Source organism: Dendrobates tinctorius, unplaced genomic scaffold, assembly GCF_039654945.1.
Source record: "Dendrobates tinctorius isolate UK_male_01 unplaced genomic scaffold, ASM3965494v1 ptg000023l, whole genome shotgun sequence".
NCBI classification, from domain to species: Eukaryota; Metazoa; Chordata; class Amphibia; order Anura; family Dendrobatidae; genus Dendrobates; species Dendrobates tinctorius.
In genome coordinates, this window is record NW_027361691.1 from 4,662,886 (window position 1) to 4,676,846 (window position 13,961).

Below are 13,961 nucleotides of genomic sequence, written 5' to 3' on the forward strand. Positions count from 1 at the left end.
GGGCTATGCTCCAGAGCTCTCTCCATAGAAGTACATTAAACATGTGACATACATGTAGATTGCATGTCAAGAAAGGGATTTATTGTTTTTAAGCACAACACTACTTGTGCCCTAGTTTACATGTGTGCAATAAAAAGGGATGATCAGCAGCCATGTGTAATGGTAATGACTATGCAAAGTAGTCCAGTGCTATGTATATTCTGCTGTATTGCAATGATCCATAAAATAAATCTCAAATATACATGATATATGCTGACTTCATTAATTACTTTATTTAAGTTATTAAATTTGGCCCTGATGATGATGGGTCCTTGACTCCAGAAGAGTCATCCTTTAACAAGAGAGGAAAAACCCCCAGTGGAGGAAACCTCTAGGGAACCAAGGTTAAAGGAGTGCCCTTCCCTTGGGCTGTGGATAGGTGAGAACAGAGACCGAGCCCGGAATCTGCCTCTTCTTACAGCCGATACCTCACCTGTGTCGTCGGTACACTTGGCTGCTGAAAGTCTGGTAAATGTCATATGACTGGATGAGAGCAGTCCAAGCCTGGAATCTGCCTCTTCATGCAGCAAGTAAGTCACTCTTCTGTGAGCATGCCTGACTGTGGAAAGTCCGGTAAATGTCATATCAATAAGTGAGAGCAGTCCAAGCCTGGAATCTGCCTCTTCATGCAGCAAGTAAGTCACTTGTCTGTGAACACATCTGACTGTGGAAAGTCAGGTAACTGTCATATCCATAGGTGAGAGCAGTCCAAGCCTGGAATCTGCCTCTTCATGCAGCAAGTAAGTCACTTGTCTGTGAACACGTCTGACTGTGGAAAGTCCGGTAAGTGTTATATCCATAGGTGAGAGCAGTCCAAGCCTGGAATCTGCCTCTTCATGCAGCAAGTAAGTCACTTGTCTGTGAACACGTCTGACTGTGGAAAGTCCGGTAAGTGTCATATCAATAGGTGAGAGCAGTCCAAGCCTGGAATCTGCCTCTTCATGTAGCAGGTAAGTCACTTATCATTGAGCATGCCTGACTGTGGAAAATCCAGTAAATGTCATATCCATAGGTGAGAGCAGTCCAAGCCTGGAATCTGCCTCTTTATGCAGCAGGTAATTCACTTGTCCGTGAACACACCTGACTGCGGAAAGTCCAGTAAATGTCACATCCATGGGTGAAAGTAGAGACCGATCCCGGAATCTACCCCGTTGTGCAGCAGGTAAGTCTCTTGTCTGTGAACATGTCTCGCTGCAGAAAAACTGGTAAGTGTCATATCCATGGGTGAATGCAGAGACCAATCCTGGAATCTGTGTCTGTTTTGCTTCATCACTGGTTGCCTGATCCTCACATGGTAGCCACCATGTAAAGGAGTTGTAGTGGAGTTGTCCCTTCCTGCTGGATTCCTTTTCAAAATAAAGAAAATAGAATTAAGCACTGTAGCTAAAGCACTGAAGAAATTACAAACTCATTTCTTTACTGTATCAAGTGTAATCATCCAAATAATGGGACAGGGCAGCAATAGTTAAACCCTGTGGCCTGCTGGAATGCTGTGATGAAGCATTGCACGTCAACCATTTAACAAGAGACAGTATTTGCAGAACACGTACACTGCACCTTAAATATCATGAAATCTCCCCTATTAGTGGCTGTAATAATTCCTCACCCAAGACCCCAGTCTTTTAATCAATGAACCTATTCCCATCACAATGGTGGGAACATGTTTCGTGGCTTAACAAATGCCGCCGATCATCATGAATTTGATGAGCTGAGGCTGCCACGCCACCCAACCTGCCCAAGCTCTGGCACTTCATCAGAACTGGGCGAAAATGGCGTGAGAATGCCAAAAGCCACAATATTTTAGCGCAGCCTGTAGTTTCACCAAAATGTTGTGACATTTCAAAGCTTTTTAATGTCAGAATACTGGAGTAAATGAGTTGATAAATCAGGACCCTAAATCCTTTTGAAATAAATCTAAGATGATCTTCTGATAAACTTTGAGCTGAGATAGTAAAACACTTACTTCTTTTTATAGAATCCTTCTTTGTTTCGGAAATATCTCATTTGACGTCCAGGTTGTGAGGACTCAGAATCATATATATAAACATATCGATCATCCGATTCTTGAAAGGAAACATTTTTCCCTTTGCTTTTATTTTTCATGGGATTTCTTCCTTTTAGAATAGACGGAGGTGTCTTTCTGTAGCCATCTAAGTCCGGATTAATCTTGGACTCTTTCACCTCCACTATACTGGCCTTGTGCAGCATTGTAATGTCTCCAGATGTACAGAAAATGTCAGATTCTCCTGTAACGCAAAATATTGAAATTAGATTTAATAAAATACAAAATTCTATGTGATTAAGATTATTAACACTTACAGGTTATTATAACTTCTAAATAGTATATTAGACTGAGAAAAGAGGGACCCAATCCCCAGAGAAAAGCTCCAGCAATTCAGAGAAAGCAAAGCTTAAAGAGCCACCCGGGGACTAAAGTGAGACCTGACTGGCCCAACGCTGCTCCCAGTCGGCTTCCCCCTGCGCTGCTGCACTTGCTGGACAGGTCTACTCTAATGAAAGATATGGGAGAGACCTGTCAGTCAAGGAGATGCCAGCTTGGGACAGCACCAGATTTGTCAAGTCTCTCCATGTGGTCACTGGTCAGCTCTGCAAAATATGTTTTCTACAGATATCTGATATTATCACCCCTAGAATGATGCATTGAATTATGACAACAGACGGGCTGAGTCTCTATAGCTATCAATATATTAACGGCTCGTTCACTGACAAGTTCCTATAGAAGACCATTTTTTAATTTATATATTAGGTTGTTTTTCTATTAAATCTATTTTACGAATGCTCGGAGAACTTACTGTCAGAGGAGGTGACTTCATCCTCATCTGGGCTGTTATCGATTATTACATCAGGGGGTCCAGGCACTGAGATCTTGTTGCCTGTGAGGACGTCTCTCTGTCCATTCCCGGGTCCATGAAGCAAATCACTAACGGTAATTGTTTTGTAGTCCTCACGTTTTCCTGTAACACAGAACATAGAAATCAACATTTCTAAAATAAAAGCTTCCATCATGTTTCTTGTGAATGCCCTGAGAACTTACTGTCAGTGGAGGTGACCTCATCCTCATATGGGCTCTTATCGATTATTACATCAGGGGGTCCAGGCACTGAGATCTTGTTGCCTGTGAGGATGTCTCTCTGTTCATTCCCGGGTCCATGAAGCAAATCACTAATGGTAATTGGTTTGTAGTCCTCACGTTTTCCTGTAACACAGAACATAGAAATCAACATTTCTAAAATAAAAGCTTCCATCATGTTTCTTGTGAATGCCCTGAGAACTTACTGTCAGAGGAGGTGACCTCATCCTCTTCTGCGCTCATATCGATTATTACATCAGGGGGTCCAGGCACTGAGATCTTGTTGCCTGTGAGGACGTCTCTCTGTTCATTCCCGGGTCCATGAGGCGAATCATCAATGGTAATTGTGATGTAGTCCTCACGTTTTCCTGTAACAGAACATAGAAATCAACATTCCTAAAATAAAAGCTTCCATCATGTTTCTCCTCTATGTCTAGGGCTATCACAATGTCTTTCTTATGTGTGGAATGGAAGTTGCTTTCTCATTTTAAGTATATGGAACCTCACACTGAGTCTCATAGGAAACCACTACCACAACTACACATAAGACATTTTGTGAGCCGACGAATCTGAATTGCGGTCATATGGTTCAGAAGACGACTAGAATGGCGCTGGTGCTATTTTGAATATTGCGCTTAGATCCTGCATTGCGCTGTCCCCTTTATAGTCCCAATCCTCGGGGTATTACATGAAAATGTAAACTATCTAGTAATATCAGCCGTATTCATCTATATATCGCTATAACAGTAAGGATTCTAACACCATCTTTTGGGATTATGACCCTTTAGTATTTTTATCTATTGGAGATAACTTGCTCCTCTTTTGTAACCGCGACCAAATGCAAATTTTTTGTGCTGATTCTCAAAAACCATCTTATTAATGGCCTCTTTTTTTCTGACATGAAAATGACATTGTTACTGTTTTCATTATTACTGTCCCCTCATCACACTTTTCTGGTGCATAATAGGGTCTGGGAGGGAGAGCCGACAAGGAGCGGGGGCGCCATATCGCAATATTAGGGTGTGAACCTCCGCAGAAAGGTAGGGGCATTTTTTTAGGCTGCTTTAGGGCCAGGCCCACTTCCCTCCTGTGACTCTATTATATCTATAAGTCCCCCCTTTTTATGATAATTTTGAATATAAATGTTATATATAGTAGGAGGGTCTTTTTTAGTTTAAGTTGTTGTAATTTTTTTGGCCCTCTCTCCCTCTGATTCAGTTTTGCAGATTTATCCGGCTGTAGTTACCATTTAGATTGGTGTTGTTCTCTCTAAAGTCATTGGCAGAATTTTGACTTTCAACGTCTTTCATTGGTTTCTTCTTTTTCAGACAACTATAAAAATGAAAAAATAAAAATCACATTGTAAATTACAAAGTAAAACATGTCTGTATTCTGCAGAATGTAAGAATGAAACATGTTATCTAGTCCTATCTGTAGAGAGATCACCAGTCAGTCATTTTGGTGTAGCAGAGCCAGGTAGGGCAGGGTTAAGTCCGAGCTTTGCAGGATTTGATTAGATGCACCCACTTAGCTTTTTTTTTTTTTACTACAGCCAGGACCTCTGTTCACTATTTCTGTCTGCTAGATGAAGCAGAGTCGAGTGTACTGGAGCTAGTGAGTGTTCAGCCAACATTTGAGCTATAGCTGAGAGGAAGATGTGCCGGGATCTCTCTGTGAATGGAGACAGCATGGGTCAGCTAGGAAAGCTGAGCAGTCTGTGTGCAGGAGCGGCAGAAAACCGTTCGTCAGCTGCAGCCTGTATAGTATGAACCGTCCCCAGGAGTTGAACCCTTCTGTTTGGCAGTGGAGGCTGCTGGAACTCGTACTGAAGGGGATACCAAGACTGGTGGGATCGTGCCTCTTCTATGTATGAAGTTTGCTTTTGGAGAACGGACTGTAATCTGTTCAGGTGAGCTCACACTGACATATGGGCCCTGCTAAATGAATTATTTGCTGTGACACCTTTGTGCCTAGAAGGGGATGTTTTTGGTTTGGAATCCCTTGGGATTTTCCGAAAGCATTAAAACTGCACCGGTTTGACCCAAACAGCATTGACTATGTGAATGGTACCTAATGCCTATCTGAGAGCGTAACTCCCTACAAAGTATAATATATGCCCATCAGTTACCCGCAGGGCACAGCTCCAGGGTGACGTGTTTGTGAGCCACAAGAGGCCTACACTAAAGTATTCCCATTACTGGAGTAACCTGAAGATGTGACATTTCCTCTACAGACTCCTGTGTAGCCCATAAATCATGACTTACTATACTTACCCATAGATGATAGCAATGGGACGCATGAATACTGCGAGGATGAAGAGAATGGCGGCAGGTATAACAATCCTATAGACTGTATCCTCAGATGGTTTTGGAGGCATGGTGACATTCTCTAAAAAGGGAAAGAACATAAGTGATCAGGTAACCAGAGCTGGAATGTGTTCAGAAGTGGAAACCAAATCCATGGACCGGGCGGCCTGAGGAGCCAAGTATGACTATTAACAGAGGGGAATTTAGTGTGGAAAATGATGGATTATTTTTATGTCATATCAATATGTAATGGACAAAACAGAGATCTGCTCCTTTATATTTCTGGAATAGGGAACAAACACATGATGGGAGACGACACCTGTAATTACAAGTAACACATGAAGAATCCCCCATTCCATGTATGATGTGACGTCATCTAAATCTCCAGTCACAGAAGAGAAGTGACAGAACCCCTAATGACCCGGAGCCTGACGCTCATACACCGGGCCCTAATCATGGATCCTAATAGTGTCTGGGGCCGGAGGTGAAATGTTCCATGTGAGGGACAGATCTGATTTCTGAGCTGCTGATCGCCTGTCTCTTGAGGGCGCCTTCTGCTACATGTAGTAGTCGGTGCATCCAGCCCGCAGAGAACAGTATTAATGCTCGGCGTCTCCTCTATGTGTTATTAGACTGGACCCTGGAAGCCAAACGGCCTCTTTCCCCAATTCCACATTACATGGTAAAATGAAGAATGTAATTCACAACTACAACTCGTTCAGCAAAAAGATAAACAAGTCCTCATACGGCCATATGAAGGGAAGAAAGTTATGGCTCTTGGAAGAAGAGGAGAAAAAAAGCCCAAAAACGAAAATTGGCTGCAGAAGGGAAGGGGTTAACCCCATAGTCAGAGTATATCTGGTAATGCTCTTACCTTCGTTAATCCTGATCTGCTCTAGTGATCGAGGGTTGCGGATAAAGATAGGAGCACCTTCCGCGGGTGCTAATAGCACGCTGAGAACTAGAAGTAGTCTAAACAGCATTGGAGCCTGGAGGAATATCGCTTACTGTGTACGGCACAATCAGCTTCTCCAGACAAAGCGTCTCACTGCAACATCGCTGGTTAGAACCAAGCATTCCATGACATCACAGCTGGAACCCAATAGTGACATCATGGTGGGCGGGGCTACACATGAGTGATGTCACAATTGGGGCTCATCCACTAAACGTTCCCAATGTATATAATAAGAATATACAAAAGAAAGAAAAGGAAAGAAGAAAAATAAATAACTCAAAAAGGAAAGAACACTTTTTTTCACATACTCACATTTATTATATTTTATGTACTTTTATACAACAGAAATGTGTTCCCATTTGGGAGAATAATCATTCTCACTTTCAGTCATTGACTTTTTTCAACATTCTTTACACATTTTTTCTTTTCACTATTTTGTTTTCCACTTTAATTGCATTTTTATTCATTTGCACATACGGTTCATATTCACATAGAAACTTTTCTCCTTTCTACCTTTTTACTAGGTTATTTCACTATCATTATCACTTACAGTCACATTTTTCTTTTTTTCCTCAATATCTTTCTCCCAATTCCCCTTCCCATTAAATATCACTATTCCCCTTTGTTCATAGTCATCAACATCCATATTATCACAAAATATCTTCACCAACTCTTTTTCCAATGGTAAAGATGGCGGCCATGATTGTTGTGCACTGTCCTGACTGGCTAGCTGGTCCCACATCATGAGCCGTGATATTGTTGCACTTCATTGACGCGCTTCTTGCTGCCGGCCGGCAGCAGATGTCATGCCCATGCGCACGCGGCAGCGCTCAATAAGGTGACGTTTTCCCTGATGACCCATTTGCAGCAGCTGTATTCGCACTTTATTAGCCAGACGATACCCCTCAACCACACGTCCTGTCAAAGCGGAAGCGAAACGCGTGCTGGATTTGTGGCATGCTCACTTGGTCTGTATTATGCATATACTCTATCACGTCATTAATTATTAATACAGGAGAAGTGAGGGCCCTGCTCGCAAGCTTACAACCTACAAGGAATTGGGAGGGGCGCAATAGGTGAGAAGCACTTGTTATTTCAGGTCCAGCCATTATAATAAATAGGGGTTTTCATATAAAGCTGCACGATCCGGTCATCAACCAGTATGTTTAAATGCAGATATCAAGTGCGGTTTTCATGTGCATGGAGCCTGTGGAGTCAGATGAATAGGAGGGAGCATTTATTATCCTGGGTTGCTTTATGCATGGCATCATATAATAATGTAGGTTAATATTAAGATGAGCAGGACTCATGGGAGTTCGGGTTTGTCGGGTTCGGACAAACTTTAGTCCAAAGTTTGGTTCGAGTACCAGAACCTGACCAAAGCTTGACCCCGGACCTGAACCTCATATTAGTCAATGGGGACCTGAACTTTGATGCTGTAAAATGGTTTTAGTAAGGGCTACGGGTTCACTTAAGTAGGCAAAATGGGGGTATGAGCACGACAATTGCCCTGCAAACAAATGTAGATGGAGAAATTACTTAAAATAACAAAATATTTAAAAAAAAATCTTAAGCCAAAAGGCGGAAGTCCAAGCTGAGAAGTAGATCAGTTCCTTGTGAGTGTATTTTACTGTATTTGTTAATAAATAAATGAAAAAAAACAATGTTGATCCCCCTATTTTTAATAACCAGCAAATGGAAAGCAGACAGTCGTGAGCTGTTCTTATTATTTAGGGTCCCACCTTATTTGTAATAAGTAGAAAAGGCAAAGCAGACAACTGTGAGCTGAAATTAATAGGATGTGAAGCACCATAGTTATTGGGCCCTTCCCAGCATAATAAGACCAGCTCACTTGCAGTATAAGCCAGTGTAGGCCTGAACTTTTTTGCTGTAAAATCATGGTTGAAAGTGGTTGGGGGTTGCAAAAGGAAGTAAAATTGGGTTAGGAGCAGGACAGCTGCTCTGCAAAGAAATGTGGATAGCAATTTCACTTAAAATTAGAGAATAAAAAAAAAATATAATTATCTTGAACCAGGAGGCAGATGCCAAAGTGAAGAGGTGTAGATGGATGTGGCAGTGTAAGTGGAAGAAGCACGGGAGGAGGTATCCAACACTGTTTTTGTGGAGTTTTTGTTTTTTAGGGAAATTGCTTTCAAGTTTTGTTACGGTAATTGCTGGGTTCTGTAGGTGTACTATATAGTGGGTACGGAAATTATTCAGACCACTTTATATTTTTCACTCTTTGTTTCTTTGCAGCCATTTGGCAAATTCAAAAAAGTTCGAAACGGGTCGAAAAAATTGAAAAGTCGCCGACTTTCGCCAAAGTCGGGTTTCATGAAACGAAACCCGACCTTAGCGTGAGGTCGGCCACGAGGTCGGCGACTTTAGCACCAAAGTCGCGTTTCAAAAGATGCTTGAGCGCCCTTTTTGCAGCCAATCATGAAGAACGGACACTGTGGGCAACGTGATGGCATAGGCAGCGGTCACCACCATCTTGGAGAAGGGCATTCAAGTGATTGGCTTGCTTTGTGGGGCATCACAGGGGTATAAAAGGGTGGGGACGCCAACTGCCATGTTACTCATGCTGATCTCAGAATAGGGAGAGCTGCTGCTGGTGATTCTGTAGGGAGAGCGTTAGGCAGGGAAGAAGATACCAAAAACTGATTCTGCTGCTAGAGACTTTGCCTGTACAACACACCAGTCACTGTGCAGTGCAAGGGTAGGATATATTTTGGTGCCTCAGCTCTGTTGATTAATAGGCTGCCTTTTAAGGATACCTGGTAGCTGCATTGCTGTGTGCACACTGCTGAGCAAACTGCTTTTTTCAAAGCAATCCAGATTTTATTGTTTTGTCCTTGTGAGTTACTGAGCGTTCATTTTTCACACACCGTACAGCTTTGTACGCTCCTCACACAGTACCGTGTAACGGCTGTTATCACGGCCACAGTGAAGCTATCTGTGTGTGACTCTGTAAGGATAAGTCGAGGAGTTGTTCCGTTCTTACAGACCTACACTCTAGGGAGATTCCAGTTCTGCCCAATTCTATATACACCTTGTAGTTTGTCATACACTAGGCAATTTCTGCTGGTCACATTGTGGTGTTAAATAAGCAGGGCTTGACTGAATCCAACAGTGTCCTGAAGTGTAGAGACATTCCAATTCTCCACAGTCCTCTATACACCTTGTACCTTGTTTTAAAGTACCAGAGAGTTGGTGGAAATTTGGGTAAAAAAAGAAAAGAAAAGAGCCAGCACTGCCAGTGGTCAGAACGCATAACATGAGGTGCATATGCACATATCTTACTGCATTCAAAATGAGACATTTAGCAAAATATTGATCAATATATTGAGCCACCCCGCCACGCCAAGGCAATCTCATATGGGGGGTCCTACTCTACATTTTTATTTATTCACTGTGCCATTGCGGCCTCCTAAATGTTTTAAAAGCAAGACCATATCAAATGCAATCCATACCTGAAGCATATCTGCATCACTCCCGTGCAGCCAGATGGAGCAGGTGCAGATGAAGGCCAACCAGGTCTGAACACAGACATCTCAGGTTTGACCTCCACACACTGCCCAACCAGCAAACACAGATGAAGGGCAATGCAGGCTCAGACATGGATGCAAAAATAAATAAAGCCTGGGGCAGGGCGGGGCTGCCGTGAATGTGCACAGCAGCCTAGATCAATCACAATAAACACAGAAAAGATGGCGAACATGACCCAGCGTGCACGGCAACAGTGGTGGTCAGCCACAAAACCAATTTGCAATAAAAAAAGAAAAGAGCCAGCACTGCCAGTGGTCAGAACACATAACATGAGGTGCATATGCACATATCTTACTGCATTCAAAATGAGACATTTAGCAAAATATTGATCAATATATTGAGCCACCCCGCCATGCCAAGGCAATCTCATATGGGGGGTCCTACTCTACATTTTTATTTATTCACTGTGCCATTGCGGCCTCCTAAATGTTTTAAAAGCAAGACCATATCAAATGCAATCCATACCTGAAGCATATCTGCATCACTCCCGTGCAGCCAGATGGAGCAGGTGCAGATGAAGGCCAACCAGGTCTGAACACAGACATCTCAGGTTTGACCTCCACACACTGCCCAACCAGCAAACACAGATGAAGGGCAATGCAGGCTCAGACATGGATGCAAAAATAAATAAAGCCTGGGGCAGGGCGGGGCTGCCGTGAATGTGCACAGCAGCCTAGATCAATCACAATAAACACAGAATAGATGGCGAACATGACCCAGCGTGCACGGCAACAGTGGTGGTCAGCCACAAAACCAATTTGCAATAAAAAAAGAAAAGAGCCAGCACTGCCAGTGGTCAGAACGCATAACATGAGGTGCATATGCACATATCTTACTGCATTCAAAATGAGACATTTAGCAAAATAGAAATTTGGGTACATTTTTCCAAAAAATGAGGAAGTGTGGTGGAAGAGTCACTGGTAATGATGGTGTTGGTGTTAGATCTGCTGGTAGTGGCAAAAGCAAAATAGCACCTAATGCAGGAGGTGTTGAGGCTGCGTCATCGTCTGGCTCCACAAGGCCTCGAAGGCTCCCTTTTCTCTGTGTAGGTAAACCGCTTCTAAAGCCGGAGCTTCATGAACAAGTTTTGGCTTGCATTGCTGACTCAGCCTCCAGCTCTATCGCCTACTCTTCTGAAGTTTTAAAAAATAAAAGCACTGAGTCGTCATTGGAGGCTCATGGTCATGAACCACACCTTTCCTTGTGTCCTTCACCCCTACCAAAATTGAAGGATGCGGCAGGCCACACTACAGATTACTCCATGGAGCTGCTTTCACATACCATGCCTGGGTTATCAAGTCAAATCGTGAATTACCCAGGCAAAGATGAATCTGACATGGAGTGCAATGATGCACAGCCACTGATAGATGATTCTGCTGGTACATTTACTCAGAGCACTACATTGTCCTCGCTGTGTACTGAGACATAATCTGATCCAGATGAAACTCAGGTGCCTCTTCCCGCATACTATACCACCATACATGGTGCCACAGAGGAAGGTGCACATGACATTGAAGAGGAGGTGATGGATGACCCAGTTGTTGTCCCAGATTGGCATCCATTGGGGCTAGAGTGTGCCACTGCCAATAGCTCAGAAGAGGACGAGGAGCATCCGCAGAGGGCATCGACATGGCAACAGTTGTTATCTGGCAGGCCCGGAGCAGTCCAAAAACGGGTTACAAAAACCCAAAAAATTGCTGGACAACTTGGCCAGATGGTCCAAATAGCACAGCGTGCAAGGCCTCAAACTGTTTTCCCTAGTAGGAAGAGTGCAGTGTGGCACTTTTTTGAACAAAATCCTAATGATCAGGCAAAGGTTATCTGTAAGAAGTGCGTAAAGACCTTTAGCCGAGGGAAAAATCTGAGAAATTTGAATACCAGTTGCATGCTAAGACATTTAACCACCATGCACTTGCAAGCGTGGACGGACTACCAAAACTCACGTACCACATGTGCTGCTGCTCCCAAAGAAGGTAGTCAGCAACGCAACATTGTTTCCCCCACTGTAAGTCCACCGGTTAGCACACCGTCAGCAGCAAATGTTGAGTTGTCATTGCAAGGGCTAATCAGTCAGGGAATCACACTGTTATTGCAATGAAAGATTGAATCTAGGCCATAAGAAAGAACACCAACTCCATCACCATCATCAACCCTCTCTCAGTCTGCCATGTCCACCGCTAGTTCCACCATATGCAGCTCTCAAGTCCAGCTCACCCTTACAGAGACTATGAGTAGGACAAAAAAGTACTCATCCTCTCATCCGCGTACACTGTGTTTGAACGCCCACATTGACAAACTAATCTCGTTGTAGATGATGCCCTATCGGTTGGTTGAAAGCGCAGCTTTCCGCGAACTAATGGCCTACGTAGTACCACGCTATCAACTACCCAGTCGCCACTTCTTTTCTCGCAAAGCCATCCCAGCCCTCCACCTTCATGTGAAAGACTGCATTGTCCATGCACTCAAGCAGTCAGTGAGTGGAAAGGTGCACCTCACAACTGATGCATGGTCCAGTAGGCATGGCCAGGGCCGTTACGTGCCCATCACTGCGCACTGGGTTAATGTGGTGTATGCAGGGTCCACAGGGAACAGCGGTGGTGGAACAGTGCTGCCTAGCCCACGGTATAGGAAACAGTTGGTTGTAGGCGTTCGGCCCTCCTCCTCCTCGAAAGCTGGTCCACAGAGCGCAGTCGCAAGAGCACTGCATCCGCAGCTGACAATGTTGCAAACGAGGTGTCCCCCTATCGATCAGCTAGTGGAAAGCGTCAGCAGGCTGTGTTGCAGATGATGTGTTTGGGCGACAGACACACCGCGGAGGTACTGGCCGACTACTTTCAGCGACAAACTGACTGGGCAGTCTACATCTTGAGGCAGGCAAGGTAGTTAGTGATAACAGCCGGAATTTTGTGGCAGCCATAGCCCTTTCAAAACTCAGACACATACCTTGCTTGACTCACACCTTCAAACTGGTGGTGCAGTGCTTCCTCACTAATTATTCGGAGTTAACAGGCCTGCTCCAGAAGGTTCGAAGACTGTGCTCGCACATCCGCCGGTCGCCGGTACACTCCAGTCGAATGCATAAGCTGCAGCGATTGATCCACCTTCCCAAGCACCGCCTAATTATCGACGCTGCAACAAGGTGGAACTCCACCCTGCACATGGTTGAGCGGCTGTGCGAACAAAGGCAGGCCGTAATGCATTTGTGGGAGGATACCCGGGCAGGCACTTTGAGGGCAGACATGGAGTTGACAGGTGTGCAGTGGTCGAAGCTGAAAGACCTCTGTAAAGTCCTTCAGTGTTTTGAGGAATGCACACGGCTGGTAAGCGCAGACGACACCTTCATAAGCATGAGGATCCCACTTATGCATCTGCTCATGCAAACTGTGACGCACATTAAGGAGCAGGCGTCTGCAGCCAAGGTTGATGAGGAGGAAGACGAGGAGTGAAGCCTTGATGACAGTCAGCCATTGTCTGGTCAGGGAACTGTCGTGGACGAGGTGGAGGAAGAAGAGGAAGAGGAGGAGGAAGATGATGGGGATAATTATTTAGGGAAGGAGGATGCTTCTCGTGGGGCAAGAGAAAATATTGGCTTTGCAAGGTCTGGTACTGGGTTTGAGCGTGATTGGAGGGATGTGGATTTGCCTGAAAGTGCTCCTCCACCCAGCACTCGCAGTGCATCATTGACACCTGGAACATTGACCCACATGTCAGATTATGCCTTGCAGATCCTAAAAAGGGACTCCCGCATTGCCCAAATGATGAACGATGATGACTACTGGTTGGCCAGCATCCTGGATCCACGCTATAAAGGCAAATTCCAAAACATCATGCCACAGGAGAACCTTGACCTAATATTGGCTAATAAACAAGCTACTCTGGTAAACCGGTTGGTTGAGGCATTCCCAGCACACAGCAGCGGTGAAGGTTCTCACACAAGCCGTAGGGGCCGGGTGCAACTTGGAACAGGTGTTCGTGGTGCACACATCAGAAGTGGCGTTGGAGACAGGGGTTTCATGACCAT